Raw genomic sequence first — 19,446 nt, 5'->3', positions numbered from 1 at the left:
TTTCGTAAGCCAGACGGCGGCGCGCGCGGAAAGGCTGACGATGGTAAAGCAAATTCAATTACCTACCAACCATCACCGGTTGAGGGTCTAAGATTCGACAACGGCCAACTCATTCTAAAACCCATCCTAATGAGGATGACTAGCCAAAAACCGGAGCACGAATAGCTGCCTGCAGGGAAAACAAACAAGCCTGCGGTTGTATTGCTTCTATGGAGGTGGCGGTCATTAATCATTTTTGACTTTCGGGGACCTCCAGTGACATATGGAACCGTATCGAAGTCACTCGATTGGGTACGCAGAATTGAAATCAAATGCTATTGATAGCTAACAAAAAAGGTTGTCTATTTTTGAGCGCTGTAAAAAACCAACAATCCTCTTAAGAGTCGCTGTGGAAGAGAGGAAGTTTTGCTGCAAAATCTGTGACCTCGAGTCAAAGTGTATGTGCGCGCTTGCGTTTGCTTCTTAGATCAAGATCGAGATTCCTCGATATCATAACTCATAATATCGATGAAATTGAGCATCTTCGGTTTCATAAGTTGACCCTAAGTCCCGTGTAAGACGTCGGACACCCCGCCGGGGTCGGCCCAGTGATGGCTCGTGTTCGGCTTGAATAGCACCTTCCCGTCTTTTGTGTGCGAAATTTGGAAGCATAAATGTCGTAATAATGGATATTGTTACCTTTCCGATTGTTCGATAGCATCTTAGGGATAATAAGGAGAGGAAAAAAACGGGATCCTCGAGAGAGGAAGGGCGAAAATGCCAGTTTTGATTTCTGGTTTCCAGGAGAGCTCGACCGGCATCAGTGTTGTTTTTATTTCGTTCTTCCTGTTGCGGACTCCAAGGGGCAACGATGATGACGATTGAATGGGAATTTCTCTTCCGTCCCTCGCCATGAATGGATGCTTAAGATGCATTGCATTGATGCGTTCCATGCACGATTTCTAGATTTCTTCCTGCGGGCGCGGGATGGAAGGCGCGGAGGGTAACAAATTGTAGGAAGGACAAACGCGCGCGCACGAGGATAAAATTATCCTCAGGGAGTTCTCCGGGTAGTCATCGGAATCGATGTGTATGTGTATTTATAGTGTTTATGTTTGAGGAAATGCAAGCTGCACGAGTCTCAGAAACTCGCGCGCCCGTCTCGAATTACGCTTTTTTCCGTTCGATGCGATGGTCAGTTGATGTACACCGAGGAGTATGAGAAGAAGAAAATACCGTTCCATTTGCCGGGATCTTAACTCTGGTTGGGTAATGGATGAAATGTGAATCCTTTAGACTCTTAAGAAGTGCTAAGCAAACTCCGGCGCGGAATTGTTTGATCAGTCATTAGCACATCGGATTTCTGAATTGTGCATATGTGTAATTTTGAATGTCCTCGGAAAATATAATGATTCTGAATTAAACAAACACAGCCCATCTTCAAATAATTTGCTGGAAAGTGCTTATTGCCATTGGTAGCTCCAAGAAGGGGCACGGGAGCAGGTCCCATCTTTTATTCGGGCAGAAAGTGTTTAGTAAAAATGTGTCTGTATTTCTCTCTTACAATCTGTTCGTGATTTTTCGGTCAGTCTGCATATACAGTGAAGACCCGATTTTATCAGCTTTTTGACTCGATTTTGTCAGCCTCGTTCTAGAAGACCAACCAAGTTAAATTCGAGTAAATCTTTTCTTGAGCATATTTTTATTATTTCAGAGATACGAGATGTGCAAAAGTAAAAATTTATTTTTATTTTTTTGATTTTGCACTGTCAGACCCTCTTAAGGGGAATTTAAGCTAAGTGATCAGAATGAGTTGTGAGGCTATATCTAGGGACTAAAAAAGTATGTTTTAAGAGCTGCGGTGTCTTAAAAAGAGAGAAAAGTATATGTCCAGACTTTGTCAACGTCCCCGTTTTATCAGCATAAAATTCACCCAGGGGGCCGATAAAAATGGATCGTCACTGTAGTTTACGGAAAGGATCTAAATGATGTTGTTTCTTTGTAACATTTTAATTAACCATGCCTTCGAAACTTTCTTAGTTTAAACAACCTTGGGTAACAATAGTATACAATGAAAAAAATCCGTCATAAATTCAAGAAATCAGGTCATGATTTCGAACACCATGACCAAATTCCTGAAATTATGAATAATAAACCTCGTATTCAATAAACTATTTGGGTTTACAAAAAAGTTCAATGTGTTTCATGATTTTAGGAGCTTAGTTGCGATTTTTGTAATTTCTCATCACGATACCGTGATATTTTATTCCTCGGATACTAGTGGATTTATGTTCTGTTCTGGCTGATTTATGTTTACGATTTCTGGAATTTAGTCACGATATTTGTAATTCCTATTCACGTTATCGTCATATTTCAGTCATGAGTAAAGTGATTCATGTTCACGATTTCAGGATTTTAGTCACGATTTTAGTGTGAAATATATCACGAACACGATTTATGACTCTGTAATGTATTTTTGGTGTTCAGCGCAGTTTTAGTTTTCTGTCCAGACATTACACTGAACCTTGTCAAATGAGTAATGGTGTAAGGTCCGAATAGTTTTCACATATCTGCAACCCGTATGAATTAACGGTTGTTGACATAACTGGACATAACTTTATGTCACTTCATGAAAAAGTGCATGGAACAAAAATGATTCCACGAATAATATTCCTAATTTTGTGTTATAGTTCACATGAAAATGTCATGACCATCTGTCGAGCTGCATGAAATTGAAAATGATTAGGGATACCTTCTAAATATCACGAGCATGCAAGATAGATCGTGAATAAGGTACTAGAAAGCATAATCCAGTTCACGAACCTATGAATGGTTCATCATTTTGTGAACTATTTCACGAGAACGAATGGTACGTCGTCACTATCGTACTTGGGACCATGAATTAGTTCACCAATACCGAATATATGAACGATATTTTTTTTGATTTTGTGGTCAGTTGTGACTATTGTACTAGGAATCATAAAGCATTTCACGAATATATGAATATTTTATAATTTTGGAGACCATTTCACGAGCACGAACGGTGAGTCGTTACTAACTCTCTAGGAAACAGGAATCAGTTCACGAATACATGTTAATTTTAGGATGATTTGTGAACTATTCAACGGACACGCATAGTCAGTTGAGATTATATTACCTTTCGGCGAATCGCTGCGTTGCGACCATGTTTTATTGTATTTTTGGCAAAGTTTTGTTCTAACATTATCTTTGGGGTACTACTCCAATCTTAATCCTTGTGTGCTCCGGTCAAAAGTGTTGGTTAAATTCAAATCGTGCTTTATTACCAGAGACAACCTCTTGCTGACGTGGTTACAGATATCGCCAGGCTTGCTCTCACCTACCTTCAGTTACCGGGGCCCTTTATAGCTGTTCCAGTTTCAGCTCCACAGCGAAGTGGTGAACATCAGTTGAGCTTCCAAAATAATTGGGATCTTTTCCGCTTCAGTCTCTTTTCTATTTTAATTTTTTCAGCGCATATTATTGTGTAACAAAAAATACAATAATATAATTCTGATACAATTCGATCCCGCGATCATTAAATCACATGTTTCTGATGATATCATCTGAATTATATTCTCACTTTGTAGCAACGGTATAACTAGTGACAACAACAAATACGTCAAATACTTGACTGAAGATGTAACTCGCCGGGTAGCCAGAGACAGCACTACTTTCATAGCTTTTTGAGCAACGAAAGTTTAATTTTGCAATATAACTCATGATCCAGCTGTCATAGTGGTTGGTAAAGCTGCATTATCGTGCAACATGAGGCCAATCTATGTCGCCATTCACCTCTGATACAGAACTCCTATCCCTTACCTCCCCGCGGTGCCAACCGGGGTTAAACTCGGGACTGGGTCGGGTTCTATCGCCAATCGCTGTCAGTTCGTTCACTTTGCCAGGTTGACGAAAAGGAGCCTGTCTCAGTTTCGTTTCGATCGGGAGTGGCATTAGTGAACATTGGTTAGGATCTGTGGTCGTATCCTGACAGGGAAGGGGGGTAAACGACGCGCGCGTGAAACTGCTAGTGTATCAGTCTTGTAGAGTGAATCTTTTGGTACAGTTAATGGTTATTTTGGGCTGCTCAAAATTATTTCTTGGCTTCCTTTTGTAGGTTCGGTTTGTATACAACATTCGATTGATATTTTCCCAATAAATAGTTGGTTGGAAATCAGCCCCAATAAGAATTTAATCTAACTGGTATCGATGATCACGGGTCATGACGTACTGAACATTCGCTGCGTCCGTTTTTATGAACCTAATTTCAAGTTCCGTTATTGCATCAGGTTAACGATCTTTTGTATTTCCCTTCAATCGATAATATCGTCCGTATGCATGTATTTCACAAACAATCCGAGATGGATAATAGGTAATACTTTCCTTGATTTATAATATCTCGAGCTATCATAACTCTTTGTACAACGTGTCACCATTCGGTAGTTTTCAACCCAATATCGTAGAGATGGAATATCGAAATTTGTCTGAAAACTGTCGCAATAAATAGTGGCCTGGCCCATTATGTAGATAAGATTATCTTTTCAAGGCAATACTCCCACTGTCGGCCGTGTGAAGTTCAAATTGCTTTTGTTTAGAAAACATAGGATACTCTCGGTAGTCGATTACCCAGAGTTTTAAAAGAACCAAAAACTAAACAAGACCTTTTCTTTTTCGAGTGATCGTGTACTCGAAAACCAACTAAACAACTACCTATTAAACTATGCTTTACAGATCGCATTGCTTGCTTGGAGCGAATCCCAGACCTTATACCCTTCCAAACTACCAACTCTGCGATACCTATGGAAGAGCCTGATGAATCGTCTACCTTCCGTTAAGTAGGCAGAGCATCAACACTTCCCGTTTACCTTTTCCTTTATCCTTCCCAGTGAACGATGAAGATACGGGCGGCCGGTAATGATGGATATCATGCTGTTGAGGTCTTAATATGGGTCGGATTGGTATGAATTCCTACTCACCACTTCCTAAGCAACTCTTATTAGATAATCAGCAGTCAAACATGATGAAGTCAGTGTGAAATCTGCCAAAATCATTGTCACAACGCAACGGAACGTAAAGTAGCGTGATTTATGTTCAAGATTTCAGGATTTGAGTCACACCTTTGTAATTTCCATTCACGTTATCCTGATATTTCAGTCATTAGTAGAGTGACTCATGTTCATGATTTCGGGACCTTAGCCACAATTTTTGTCACGAGTGAAAGGCTCTATGTTCGCGATTTCAGGTTCTTGTCATGATTTTGGTGTCAACTATATCACGAACACGATTTGAAGATCTATAATGTATTTTGAGTGTTCAGCGCAGCTTTCGTTTTCTCTCCAGACAGAACCAGAACCTTATCAAACAAATAATGCTGTACGAAGTCCTAATAGTTTTCTTATACCTGCAGCTCGTACCAATTATCAGTTGTTAGCAGTTGGACATAGCTTCATGACATTTCATGAAAAAGTGCATGGATCAAAATGACTTCACGAATTTACCTGAAAATTTCAGTCCAGTCCAGAGTAATAATCCAATTCATGAATCTATAAATAATATCTCATATTTCTGAGAACTATTTCATGAGTATGAATGTCCAGTCGTATCGTACTAGGAATAATGTATCAGTTCACCAATACCGAGTACATGAATGATATTTTATGATCTTGTTAACTATTTCATCGGTACGTAACTATTTCACGAGAACGAATGGTATGTTGTGTCTTTTGTATTAGAAATCATGAATCAGTTCACGAATACATCAATAATATTGTATGATTTTTTCAATTGATTTACGAGCGCGAATGGTCAGTCGTGACTACTACACTAGGAATCATGAACCAGTTAACAAATACATGAATATTATTTTATGATTTTGGGGATTATTTCACGAGCACGAATAGTGACTAATTCGCTAGGTATCGTGAATCAATCCACGAATTAATGGGATATTTTTTGATGACTTTGTGAACTATTTCACGGGCACGCACGGTCAATCGTGACTATTACACTAGGAATCAGGAGCCAGTTCACGAATACATGAATAATATTTTATGATTTTGTGAACTATTTCACAAGCACGGATATTGAATCGTGACTAATATATTAGGAATCCTGTATTAGTTCACGAGAATTGAAAGGATTACAGAATAAAATTGCGAGTTTCGTGAAATATTACATGAGAAAGTATCCAGACTGTTTTGATTTTGTAAATTTCTGACTGACTGTTTTGATTTTGTAATTTCGAAATTCAGATCCTAGTCAAGATGTAATAAAACATTAATCAGTTTACGTCATATAATCAGACTCTGGATAATAATCGTAAACTAATCAATAGAATCACGAGTCAACCTCTGGTTTTATGAATAATATTCGTAAAGGTTTGAACCAGTTCACCTACACAAATCGATTTGGTAATAACATGGCGGAAACCGTGACTGAATTTCACAAGACAAACACAAATATCTCCACTAATAAATGCATTACGCGGGCATTACTGAAGGAAAACGTGATTGTTCCAGAATGCTTGGCGCTTTACTTACGATTTGGGAATTTTTTTTATGTGTACAAATTTTGGCAAACAATAAGTAATGTCACCGGGGCTAGCGTAGTTGGTATTTTCGATGGAAAAAAACATCGATACAGAAAAAGTTAATCTTTTCAGTCAATAATGTACCATCTTTTCTAAGTTTTCATTACAAAATAGGCATCTCGAAAAAATGCGGTATACAGTATAACTCAAACTTTCCAGCAACAATCGTTTTGAAATTTTGCGCAGTTTCTTTTCACGTAATTGCCCAGGTTACGACGGGAGTTTTTCAACCAAATTTTTCAGGTACAGTAGAGTGGGGTCAAGTAGGTCAGTTTTTTTGCGAGTTCGTGCGAGAGTATATTTGCACTGATTTTGACAAGCAAGTATTCGTTGGAAAGATTTTACATCTGGCAACGTTTTGGCAATAATGATTTTATGCCTAGCGAAATACTTTTTAAGCTAATCTAAAAAACCGAAGGTACTTTTTCGATGTTTTTAAAATCTGGTGGTACGATAGGTCACTATATTCGAGGTTTAAACACAGACTAACAGACATAACACTATGGGGGAATTCCCTCAAAAAAACGTCGATCCGACAATTTTCCACTAGCTCCACCTTTTATTCATAGTCCCAAACACTCATTTACTGGTGGGTTACCCCTCAGGTTTGGGAACAATTTTTCACTGGTGGTCTGTCCCCCATATGGTTGTTCATATGTCAGTGGCGCCATAATTTCAAATGTGGCCACAGTCCCAACTACAAATATATTTAAAACGACCGTTAAAGCGGGTGAAGCTTTGTTCTTGAGTGTTATGTCTGTTAGTCTGTGGTTTAAATTAAGGGATTATATACAAAGTTGTGGCGAGAAAGTGAGCTAAGTTCGTGATTTTTTAAAGTGTTTTATGCAAATTTTATTCGAAAAAGCGAAAGGCAGATCGTTGGCAGTACTTTCGAAGATAGAAAAAACAAGTTGCATTAAAAAAACTATTCAAGGTTGCCATAAGGCCATCCCCGAAGCGTGTTTTTTTGGTACAGGCTTGCGGTGAACGCTCTCCAAGCTGAACCGTTCAACTGAAATCGAAAAACTAAACAGATTATTGTATTGTACTTGAACGGATCGGTTTCTCAATAAAAAAATTGTTCTGCAAAAAAACATGTTGACCAAAAAATTGTGTTTCGTGATGTTAAAAATTTTAAACAAAAATTCATTGCAGCGAATTGAAAATTTTTGGATGAAAAAGGAACCGTTCAAGTACTCGAGAATGTAAATACAAACAATTCAAAACAAAAATATGAAAATTGGATAACTAGTTTTAGAGATATCAACGTTCACCGCAACGGTATTTTTCAATAAACTTAGTTCCGAGATAATTGCATCCCGTGTGTGCATTCTACTCCATGGTTGCACACATAAAAGAGTAGAATTAATGAGGCTCTTTTGTGTACATCTTAGTCCCAGGCGCACGGAAGAAGAGAAGGCCACCAAAAACACATTAAAAACGTTCTTCCGATCAAACTGTATCTGAATTGTAGTTTTATTAGCCTTCCTCTCTGATTGCCAGTGAGGGTAGGCACAAAAAAGTGACTCTTCAAGGTGACTCTTTGTTCAAAATTCTGTATCTCTTGGTGTTGGCACACAGCACTTTCTCTTTTTAGTTTTCAAGTTTCTCTTTGTGCGGGTAATCTGCACATCGCAGCGTTCTTGGGCTGCTCTTTTTTCATCGGTGTATTTTGCTCTTTGTGCACATTGTGTGAGCAAGTAACAAGCCTGCCTACCTGATCAGAACTTCACATCAAAATACGATATTATATCACGGCAATATATATATATATATATATATATATATATATATATATATATATATATATATATATATATATATATATATATATATATATATATATATATATATATATATATATATATATATATATATATATATATATATATATATATATATATATATATATATATATATATATATATATATATATATATATATATATATATATATATATATATATATATATATATATATATATATATATATATATACATCTCAGCTTGATATAAAATATAGCTGGATTGTTCTTAAAATATCAAGTTTTTATACGCAGAAAATGTATCAGTTAAATCTTATTATATCTCAGTCTATTTTAGCATAAAGTATTGTTGTTGCATCTTGGTTTTAAAAAAAATTACATAGACGGATGTTTAAGATAATTTATATCTAATTGAGAGCAGTAAATATATTTGAAAATATCAGTATTGTATCACAAAAATCCAAATATTTCTATCTTCTGTTTTTAATTATTAATCAAATAATTTCTTGTGAAAGATAATTCTCATTAGTACATTGTGCATTTAATTTCGCTGTTACTAATTTTGTCATTGTTATTACCGTCGCAGCTACTTGTTAGAAGCTCCTTTAACTTTAACTTTCGTTTAACGTACTTTTATAATTTGCTCATTTGATTTTCTTTCTGAAAGCGAGTAACTTTACAAAACGTGCATTCTCCTATGTGCGTACATTCGAACCTATGACAAGACAAGAGTAACAGTACAGGTATACCTCGATAGTCCGTACCCTCGTTAGTACGTACCCTCGATAGTACGTAAACCTACCATCAAATATTTTTTTCGTTTGATTTTGTAAACTTCAACAAAATAGGACACATTTTGTGGAATTTCTATGGGTTTCTGCATACTTTAGAGAAGTTGTGTGTTACTCAGCGTAGTTCTGTAAAGTACAGCAAAGTATTTCAAACTTTAAGTAAGTCATACATTCATCGTGGAAATCTAACAAATATAAAAAAATCCGCAAGCTTTCGGGACGCCCTACAAGTTTCAGAAAAGTCTTTCTTATTTCGGGAGATTACCAACTTACAAGGAGATCCCTAATACTTCAGATAATTTGCAAGACACTCAGATAAGTTATAGTTTGGTTTTGTCAAACTTCTGAATATCTCAATGAACTTTAAGGACGATCTTCGAAGGTCGTATGGAATTTAGGAAATACTTTAAAGACATTCTATAATGACATTTACTATAGAAAGCTACAGAGTGCTCACAATTTTCACACACTTTTTAGCAACCTCGGGAAATTCTGCAAACTGAACATTTAGAAATATTATTACAGTTTCAGTAGATTTTTTAACGGCTATCGGTGGTATCTTGGAACTCACAATTAATTTCAACGAAGTATTTCGAAAAAAACTTACAGAATTAGTAAAATGACGAATATTAAAAAACCTCTTCAAGCTTTAGGTACTGCATTTAAGCTTCTGAGAAGTTTTACAAAGAAAAATTAGCATTTAAGGGTTAAGCAAAATTGTAAAATTTCGAACATCAAAGAAGATTTTTGGCAGTTTTCAAGGTTAAAATCAAAAGCAAAGATAAAACGGTTTATGATGAACGATCTTCATATATTATGCACATAAAATTTGAATACTGAGTCCCATATATTCTAGGAGATACAATGATTAGAATGAAAACGGTGAGATTCGCCCGGCTAACGACTTCGATGGAGGCTGGTAGTACTCATTGAGCTGAAAAAACGTATCTAAATCAGCGTTTCCTCAATACCTCGTTTGAGGTTCTAGTGAGTGTCATAAAAATGTATCCACCATATCAGAGTGACTCAAGAAATATTTCCTAGCTTAGTTAGACCTATCTTGTGTAGTCAAAAACTATGGTTTATCTACCTTTTGGCTCATATGCCGGCATAATTTTAATTTAAAATAATATCGACTTTGCAAATATATTTAAACATCCGTTTTCGGGATTTTTGAGTTTATTAACGACCAAAATTGAAAGGAATAAAAAACCAATCTGAAATCCCGTATGCATCAGAGTAGAATTGTTATCGCACTCACAAAATTGGAACATCTGTTTTTTTAACCCAGCAAATTTTAGTTTGTTCTTACAGTTTTATAAATTATACTGTTATTATTACAAGAATAAAATATACAAAAAATAACTCCTTCTGCTTCAGAAAAATAAAAAAATCAAGAACGTCTTCAGAGAATTTCACACAAAAAATAATGAAATTTAAACGACATGTAAATCAATACGAATGTAAACATACAAAGATTGAATCAAAACTTTGATTGAAAATTACGTTAAAATCAATGCACTCAATTGAAGCATCAAAAAGCATACAATTTTACACTTTCATTCGTGTAATATTACATGTCATTCATTTTACAACAATATGCGTGTAAAAAATGCATTGTAGTGCATTGGTTTTGCGTTTAAAGAAACTGTAATTTTCAATCCACGTGTAGATTTATAATAAAATTCGTTGAAGAAAGCAAGACAAGACGTGTGGATTTTTGGTGGAACTTAATTTTTACCATTTTATTCATGCTCCAAATATGTGCATGAAAATAAACTTAAAATTACAAAATATTTTTTCTGTGTTCTGTGATTTTCAAGCAAATCTGACGAATTTCATAGATTCAGCATAGTTGTAGAACTTTAAAGAAGTCCTTCGAAAATCAATAAATACTACAAATTTGGAGAAATGCTCTAGGCAATACCAAATTCAAAGGAACTGTACGGGACCAAGGAAATATTTTTACGCTCCATTTTCAACCATCCTGGTTGATTGAAACCATAACATTCTAAGATTAAGTACTTGGTGATAGGTCAATTTATCACTAATAGGGTGATTAATTGAGTGATAAATTTATTTTTTGTAGAGTTTCATTCAATATTAAACATAAAAAGTAATTTTTTGAATTTCATTTTTGTGTTTCGATAGCACGTACGGTTCGATAGTACGTACACTAAACAAAACGAGGGTGTACGTACTATCGAGGTATACCTGTAATGGTATTTGGGGCCAGTCCTCGTGAGGATCCATCTCGGGAGGCATCGTTATAGCCTCGTCAAGCTGTCTTGGAAATATATCACTTTTTTGTTCTTACTATGTTGAAAAGACAAAATATCGAAAAACCGTCACAAAACTCATGTTCGGCATTAATTTTTACGTAAGAAAAAAACTCGCTTAATTTTTTTTACATTAATTAAATGTACTGTACATAGAACAACATATAGTGTGTTTTCGCAGAACAACACACGAAAACATAAACGATGCCGTAACTAATACAGCTGATCCACGGTAACAGCCGAAATGGCAGTCGTCAACGATGTTCTCTATTGTGTATCTGATTCACACAACACGATCACCATGGGCTCACACACAGGTATCAAGAGCAGTGGTGTATAAAAATGTATGTAAAAAAAAAGATAAACAAAAGATGGCTAAGAATGGTAGAGTGTGATGAACAGTTTTAATTTCTCTTTACTGCACAGCGGATCACATCACTCCCTTGCATGTTTTTTGTACATCATTGTGTGCTCGTGATAAAGCATCTCGTTATAACCTTCATTCAACGGTAACCGTTTCAAGGCGAAAAGATGCCTCGAAGCAAATCGAAAGTTATTCGAACGAACGCCGGAAATCTTTTTCATGAATATTGTTCCTACGGCATGGTCCACGGAGTTCGCTACTTTAGCTGTCGGGAGAGAACCGGGTGCGAGAAGCTGTTATGGATCACAGTATTCATTCTTTCAGTCGCAAGCTGTAGTTTATTGATATTAAAAACCTACCGAAAATGGGATCAAACACCGGTAATAGTGAGTTTCGATGAGAAGACCACTGGCATTTGGCAGATTCCGTTCCCGGCGGTGACCGTTTGTCCGCAGACGAAGGCTGGTTCTTCCCTGCTTAATTTCACTCGTGAACACGAAGCCAACATCAAAGATGGAAAGATTAGCTCAGATCAAAACATGTAAGTACAAGCGATGTGATACAAACTCATCACAACTAACCGACATATTGTAATCCATTAGGACGGATAATTTCATTGCGATGGTTCAGGTGTGCGACCGAATTTTTTATCATCTGTTCCATGATACTGAAATCCTGCCGAACAAAACCAGTTCGGAGAGCTACGCTGACCTCATTGACAACATGTCTGTCCCGATGCACAAGATAATTAATTTTTGTTTTTTTCGCGGTAGAAAAGCCGATTGTGTCGACCTGTTCTACAGGACCATAACCGAAGAAGGTATTTGCTTCACTTTCAATGGTTTTTCTGCTGAGCAACTACTCCGTACGGAAGCGATTATATCGGAAGAAGAATTTGAAATGTCCGATCTGCGCGATGCATCCGATTGGACTCTAGAGCACGGATATTCTCCACAGTCGGATCTCTCGTCCTACCCATATCGAACCGTAGCTTCCGGCTATTCTTCTGGACTTTCCGTGAATCTAGTTTCTAAGGATCATAATTATGATTATCTTTGTGGAGGCCCGGTTCAAGGATTAAAGGTTTTGTTGCATTCTCCCGCTGATTACCCTCAGGTGTCTAAGAAATTTATTCGCGTCCCCATGAACCAGGAGGTCACCATCGCCGTCAAACCGCGGATGATTGTAACCGACGAGACGCTAAAAAATTACGCTCCCGAGTACCGTCAGTGTTTCTTCAACCACGAACGCTACCTGAAGTTCTTTCGAGTGTACACCCAGAACAACTGCGAACTCGAGTGTTTAACCAATTTTACTCGTCGGCTCTGTGGCTGTGTTCGTTTCTCGATGCCTCGTTTCAACGGAACAGAGATCTGCGAGTCGAATAAGATCGATTGCATGATACAAGCGGAGAATGATCTGCTGGAGATGGACGCCGTTAGTCAGCGGAAGGAAGGGAGGAACTATCGAGCGGAATGTAACTGCTTACCGTCGTGCACGTCGATACAGTACGACACCGAAATCACACAAACGGACTTTGAGTGGGAGAACTGGTTGCGGGCCTTCAAATTGCCATTAAATAATTCCAAGGGGTATTGCTCGAAGCGGACCGTTGTAAAATTAAATTTTGATTATCCGTTTCCGTTCATGTTTCCGTTTATTACAGGGTTCACATCTCCCGGCTCGGAATCTACTACAAGGAGGCGCAATTTCTGGCTTGGAAACGAAGTGAGCTGTACGGATTGACGGATTTTTTGGCCAACTGTGGGGGACTGCTGGGACTGTGTATGGGCGTTAGTTTGCTTAGTTTGGTCGAATTGGTGTACTTTTGTACGGTTCGACCGTTTATGCTTGGGCGAAAACCGAAGAGGATGTCTACGACAAATGATAATGAAATGGCGGCCATTAATTTGCTCTTACCTGTTGTTGGGAAGGATTGAACTGAATTTGATTGGTACATTTATCAAGTGAAACGAGCATTGGGAGCAATCTTCGAGGAAAAATCGATTTGATCCAGCTAACATTTTTTTAAGATTGCTAAGCATTTGTATTTTAAATTTTAACAATTATTTATTATTCCGAAAAAAAAAGTTCTATTAAGTGTTTTATTGCTTCAATTAAAGTCTATATTTCATTTCTATCTTGGTTATATGCATTGAAAATTTACAGGAGTTACAATATGATAAAAACCTGTTTCAATCCACCTAGTGGTGCAATTGTGCCTTTCTCAATTGTCCAAACTACGATTCCATGGCTGGTTATGTTCAATTCAATGCACAGTGATGCCGCGATGGCAAAAACCCCCAAAAAGTTTTTATTTAATTCATATGCCATATTATTTTTTCCCAATTCTACGGCACTTCAGACATCATACTTCCAATTTTCTTGATTATCGTATGACAAATAAGCTCTCCAGAGCATTTTGAACTAGGGGTGTTGAAAGATGTTTTTCATTCCTTTCATAGAAAACATATGGCGCTATAATGCAATAATACAACTAGGTTTTTAAATAGGAAGGAAAAGGCAGAAACGGATCACTCCAACTTTAATTTGTGGCAATTTTTGTGTACTTTAAGGAAATCTTAGTGCGATCTTGCGCAAATCTGCGACAAAAGAGTTATGATTAATTTTTTCACCGTTGACTGTAGAAACTACGCAAGGGCTAGGTATCAAGTGGTATGAAGTTGATAATCGCAAAAAAATTATTTTTTTTGATTTCCAGAAAATAATCCAAGCTGATCTCAAATTTTGATGTCTTATTTTGATTATTAAGAACTATTGTGAAATAAACCGTCCAATGTTAAAAGTGATATTTTGATCATTTTGCACTTGGCCCATAACAGTACTTCTCACATTAACCAGGCCAACTAACGAATAAAATGGGTTTTTGTATCGACAATGTTCAATTTATATTAAACCTTATTAATATGTTGGTTTCCACCCTAGAATCTTTTTTTTCGTTCAAATGTTTTTTTTCAGACATAGTTTTTAAAATGGCGTATCAAAACAATTTAAGAACATTGTGAATTATAAAAGAAAGTTTGATCGAAATGACGAATGAGTAAATATCATTGCATAGTAAGTGGTAATTATTGACAAAATACACCGAAAAAAACACCATTTATTGCACCTAGCAGTGAGAATGAATGAAGTGAATAAAATGAACAATAAAATGTAATGAATTACATGAATATAATGAACGAAATAAAAGAATAGAATAAAATAAATAAATTGTATTAAATGAATAAAATGAAAAAATTCTGGTTGGGCGATCTCAAAAAAAAATTTTTTTTGTTTTACATATTTGTAATCTATATCTATATAATATCTATAAATGTATGGAATATCTATCACTCTGGCAAAACCGAATAAATCGTAAGTTTTAATAATAATATTCTATTTAAACTTTTATTTTATTATGCGTTTTCTATAAAGTCGTGTTTTCGTTTGTGTAGGCATGTTCCGTTCTAAAATTTTTAGTATATCGTGTGTTTACGAGTTTTGATTTAAAAAGTGTTACTATGGCCAGACACGAGCTATTTGGGATTCTAGGTAAAAGAAACAGTTAATTTTTTTGATCAGCGAAATAAAAAAAACCGCAATAAATACATCCTGGAAAACGATGCTCGAAATTCGACCTCACGGCTAGAAGACAGGGAAATGAATAGCATATAAATATAAGGAGTAGAACCAACCAAATGAATTTAGGGACGATCCATAAATGACGTAGCATTTTTTGAGTGATTTTAAACACCCCCCTCCCCCATCGTAGCATTTCGTCACAAACCTCTAAATACCCCCCTTGGTAATTACGTAGCTTGACGGTAATTCTCCACCCCCCCCCCCTTGTCACCGTAAAATTAAAAAAAATAGAAAACGATGTTAGTTATTCCCCTTTAAAAAAGCTACGTAGCATGACATGACCCCCTACCCCCCTGTCGTCACACATCATCACAAAATACAATACTCCCCCTTCCCCCATATAATGCTACGTCATTTATGGATGATCCCTTATGAATAAAATTTATATAACAATTAAAATGAATTAATCGAATAAAATAATTAAAGTAAAAAGAACTAATGATATGAATTAAGCCAATAAAATTAGCAATATGAACAAAATGAATAATATGAGGAAATTTAATAAAATTAATTAAATAAAACAAGGAAATTACATCAAAATAAATTAAAAAGAATAACACAAATAAATAAAATGATGGAAAAAATTAAAGAACAATTTAAATAAACAATGAAAAAAATAAACAAAATGATTAAAATGAATTCATAAGTGATAGGAATAAAAATGATTACATGAATAAATTTCATAAAAACCAATAAATTTAAACATCATATAAAATTTCTGTTCTTGATCAAACGATTCAAATTAATAAAATAATAAAAAATAACTTTTTCCTGCATTTGAGAACGTTTTTAGTAAAAAACGCTGTTTTAAGCTCTAAAAATTCTATTAAAAAATTCTTATCCATGAAACAAAAATTTATGAATGAAAAAAGAATCGTTAAGGTACGCGAAAAATTTATTACGATCAACTGAAAAAATAAGAAAATTGATTCAGTAGTTTTTCGACAATCGTGATCGCGAAAAAACCATTTTTAGTAAAACTACATTTCGAGATAATGGAGTTGAAAATTTTAAATTACCACTGCTCTTGGTAGACGAAGCGCGCTTGGAAGCACTGTAACTTTCGATCTATTTCTCGGATCTCTATAAAAATATGGGAAAACATTCTCAAGGAGTTGTACTTTCAGATAAAGTAATAAAAAAAATTCGATCTTATGAAAAATGAAAAAGTACTTAACCCCTGAATAAAAATATGCTTTGTTGCTAAATTAGACAACTTCTTCTCACAAACCAAGTTTTATTGGAGTCTGAGATGATTATGGCTTTCATTGATTTAGTTTTAGATAAAAATATACTGAAGAAAAAAATCAGTTTGGTCAAGGAAAAGTTTTTTTTATTAACTTTTTTCCTTAAAAGTGACAAACTTGAATTTTTGACGGTAAGTAGGGAACATAATTACCTATCTTGGAACAAAATTTCATCCAAATCAAAAATGGGTTTTTATTTGCAAACCGACTTTAAATTTTTAAAATCGATTTTTTCAGTGTAGGAGCCAATGAAGAATTTTTTCAATCTTTTTATTTCTTATTTGACTAATTTTGTGAAAATCACTTGTTTAACATTTTTTTGTAGGACTTGTCATTTTTAGACTATAGCCATTTGAAAAAATGGTAAAAAAAGTTTTTCAAAATACAGTCTAGATCATTTTTGGAAAAACAAAGTATACAAAGTGGCTTTTTGTGACAAAGTCTTTATGTACAGAAAATTTAATTAAAATCTGAGAGGGTGCTGCCAACTCTGAATACGATTTAGCGCAAAATTCGTCTTTTTGAAAGTTTGTTTACAAGTTTTTGGAAAAGTGGTTACATAAATTACCAAAAAGCCTGCCGGTACTTCCATTCCATTCTTTTCCACATTCTTATTTTTATTTTATTTTATAATTTCATAGTTTGTTTATAATTTAATCATTTAAACTTGTCATTTACAAAAATAGCTCAATTATGTGTTTAATCCTAAACTAGCATATTTCTATTTGTTATTCCTATACAATAATTGAATCCAGAGGGATATAACAATCGCATGAATGGCAGTCACATTGTCCTTTCATTAAGTACATTTCGGCACTTTTTGGGTAACACTATTAGGAGTCTGTACAGAAATGGGATTAATACGAAATAATTTATCAAATTCATTATTTTTCTATTATTCAAAAGTGCTTGAAATGCTTGTGTGTACACGAATTTATCACAAAGAAAACGGTTAGTGATATAGGGATACTTTATTCAGAAACATTATGTTGTATTAAAATATTGTGAAAACTTATTTTTGGAGACTTTAATAAATATTGCGATAAATTTGGAAGTCTATTCAAGGTAGAGAATTAATGTCTTCAAAAAAGATTGTTTAGATTGTAACTTTGATGAGAATGAAAATTTTCTATTAACATTTTTACAGTCGGTAGTTTTGTTGAGTTTTTTTATGATTACTGACCGCTGAGAATTACGATTAATGCAATCAAAATTCGACATTTATATGAGCCAAAACGCAGACTGTTGCATTACAGTCAGATGATCATTTCATCAAAAATTGCTCGATAAATACATACTTTTACTATTTTACCTTAAGGATTTATATATGTTGTGCTTGGCCAAAAACCGAAAATAAATTTCATATATTTGTGAGTATCATATCCTCAATAGCGTTTGGTGATCTTTTCATGGCGAACTGAGCACTCTGAAGTTCATGGGGTATACATGGGTGCAAGCTATATCACAGTGTATTTCCGGAGACCTGTTTCAAACTTTAAGTATTGTTGTGCCGTGTTTCAAATCAACGGGATCAAACAAATAATAGTCTTCTGTGCTCTACGTTCGGGTACGTTTTCATTGAAATGTGAATAAATTACACAACGTGATTATCTCGAGGCGACTTTTCGAAAAGTGACCGCGTGATGACTAAAATATTCTAAATACCGCTGAACCAATCGATCTGAAATTTTCAGAGACTGTTTATAATTACACAATTTCAATTTTAACCATTTACACTTGTCCAAATATGAAAGCTCCCAAAAACCGTTTTTTAAGAAAAGTCGTCATCATTCTCGAAAAAAAAAAATCTTCGCCAAATCCGTTTTTCGCCAAATCCCCATTTTTTATGGTTGGTAACTGTGTGATAAGGTGTAGGTATCAAGAATATTACTATAATCTGTTATTAATTTTTAAAGCTTAGCCTAAGCTGATCTCGAATTTCAATAGTTTTTTTAGTGCTTGGAACAGTTTTGAAATATGGCAAATGTTAAAAGTGATGGTTTCGATAATTTTGAATATGGTACACAATTATTCTTATTTCGCGTTTTAACTAGGCCAATCGCCAAATAAAACTAATTTTTGTGACAATAATGTTCAATATATAATGAATTTCTTGAATATCTTGATTTGTACCCTGTAATATCTTTTCGTCAAAATATATTAATAGTTTAATTGCTTTGAAGTCTGTACGAGGTAAAGTACCTTCAAAAAAGTTTCTTATGAAAAAATATTTTTTGTGGGACAAGTTATCGCAGGGTTCTGCAAAATTAAAATATCTGCATTTATTGAAAATTGGGGTTCCTATTTTCTGCAACCAACCAGTTTGAAGTTACTCACTGATTGTTTGAAAAAAAAAATCATATATATTTCGATTTTATTAATTTTTCCATTAGATTTACAAAGAAGTTACGGTTAGTTAATAATATCGGGTTATTACTGTACTGCATTAATATTTATGAAAGATTGATTCCTAATTATTCAAAAAAATTCCACAGCTATTTGTTTTGGTGAGTTTCGTATCGTTATCGACTACCGGAATTAAAATTTCTGAGTGCCACAGATAGCGATTATTGCATCGAAAATGCAACATCCATTTTCATAAAGAGAGCATGCGTTTAATTGTTTGCTCATTCAGCATGATTAAAATCATACATTTCTCGAATAAGATTATGTTGGAAATCGATTCAGAGACCTGAAATCATGGAAAAAAGTTATCAAATAAATGTTTTTGTACACCTTTTGGGTTATTGCCAACTTCTGTATGGAGTGGAA

At 34.9% G+C, this 19,446-nt stretch overlaps 1 protein-coding gene across 1 annotated transcript in view; it reads right to left on the bottom strand.

Moving 5' to 3' along the window:
• The window catches only part of LOC131687649 (whirlin-like), a 622,772-nt gene that overhangs the window by 207,787 nt on the left and 395,539 nt on the right, over nucleotides 1-19,446 (bottom strand). The gene's annotated exons all lie outside the window — the stretch shown is intronic.

Source organism: Topomyia yanbarensis, chromosome 3, assembly GCF_030247195.1.
Source record: "Topomyia yanbarensis strain Yona2022 chromosome 3, ASM3024719v1, whole genome shotgun sequence".
Lineage (NCBI taxonomy): Eukaryota > Metazoa > Arthropoda > Insecta > Diptera > Culicidae > Topomyia > Topomyia yanbarensis.
The sequence above is the reverse complement of the archived record's forward strand: the minus strand, read 5'-3'. Positions and strand labels throughout refer to the sequence as shown.